Below are 1,575 nucleotides of genomic sequence, written 5' to 3'. Positions count from 1 at the left end.
AGAAATAAATCTTTACCGCGGAACAGGAATGGGACTTGCATCGGCGGCAGCAGTAGCAGCATCGCCCTTTAACTTATGTGTAAGGATAGGATTGTTTGGATTTTTGCACATTGCTGGTTTGATGCTATCCATGTTGAAGCTGCCAGTGAGCACTATCTGTCTCAGGCTTGGGAGTTTGTCAAACCCGTACATGTCTGCCTTGCTACTGGAAGTGGAAGTCCAAACAATCCTCTCAAGCTTGGGAGCTGCAGCTGGATCAAAATTGATTTTGGTGATGTCTGAGCCATCAATGACAAGAAGCTCGAGTTGTCCGAATCTTTTCTCCTTAAAATTAAGCTTGTTGTCTTTGTATGAGTCATAGCGCAGCACAACAGTGTGCAACCGCAAAAGCTTACCCAGGACTAGTTCTATATCATCAGCCTTCAGGGAGGTACGGCATAGAACTATCTTGGAAAGTCGATGAAGCTTTTTAATCCAAGTAGGTAGCCTTGCTATCTTGCCATCGATATTAAGGCTTTGAAGGGACCTGGGGTGTGAGATATCTTGATCTTTTGTATCCAAGTCAACATCAGCCTCTGCTACTTCAATATGGACCGACAACGAGGATAGGTATTCATCTAGCTTCCCGGTTACTCGAAGCAAGTGGGTGATAACATCAGGGTTGTTGCAAGGGATAATTACTCCCAACTTCCTCAACTACTGCAGCTGACCAACAGCATCCAACTCTTTCACATCAGAGACTTCAACATGGGATAGTACTTGTATGTTTGTCATGCTCCTAATTCCATGAGGCATTTGAAGATTGCAAAATGATTCATTAGATCCAGTGGCACTAGCTGCTTGATCCATGAGGTGTTTGTGACCAGCAAGCAGATGCACTAGCTTCTGGAGCACGACATTCACAGGGAATGATTTTATCTTGGTTCCCCTCATGTCAAATGTCACCAAGTGCTGGAGCTTGCCGATTTCCTTGGGCAGCTCCTTAACATCTGTGTTCCTTAGACTTAGATACTTGAGCTGAAATATCTTGTTGCACATGTTCTTCAGTTTCTGCTTGTCTAGTCCATGACAACCTTCTAGGTATAGAACCTTGATCAGTCCCAGTTGAGAAGATGCAGGCAGTGAGTTCAGAAACATTACTATGTCAGGCAAGGGGTCTTTAGAATTTTTTTCTTGCGTTGGAGTGGTACGCCTGGGTATTCGCCGGCACATGTTGAAATGTGTGGCCTGTTGCTGATTGGAGAGTTGTTGAAGTTGCATTCTATTGCGAATGGAAAGGCGGGGAGCCAAGTCAGCAGGTAGCAGATCTGTGTTCCCAACATAGTCCTCACAGGCCATATTGGTAATGAAGGATAAGACATGAGGATGTACCCTACAAGTCTTGGCTTTGCCTGTTGGGCTGATACCACCGAGAAGAACAAGGCCTCGATCAACCAGCGCATTGAAGCCACGCTCGGCTTCATCCAATGCATGCCGTGTGGTGATGAGGTTTTCAGCAGCCCATCGCCTTAATAAGCTTGCCCTCCTAATATTGGAATAATGGGGGCCATGGAACATGGATAGGTAATGCAAGCA

General features: G+C 45.6%; 1 pseudogene; it reads right to left on the bottom strand.

Annotated features, from left to right (window-relative positions):
* Positions 1 to 12: 12 nt before the first annotated feature.
* On the bottom strand, positions 13 to 1,569 carry LOC119345021 (annotated as a pseudogene).
* Between the last annotated feature and the right edge of the window lie 6 nt (positions 1,570 to 1,575).

Source organism: Triticum dicoccoides, unplaced genomic scaffold, assembly GCF_002162155.2.
Source record: "Triticum dicoccoides isolate Atlit2015 ecotype Zavitan unplaced genomic scaffold, WEW_v2.0 scaffold199503, whole genome shotgun sequence".
Lineage (NCBI taxonomy): Eukaryota > Viridiplantae > Streptophyta > Magnoliopsida > Poales > Poaceae > Triticum > Triticum dicoccoides.
The sequence above is the reverse complement of the archived record's forward strand: the minus strand, read 5'-3'. Positions and strand labels throughout refer to the sequence as shown.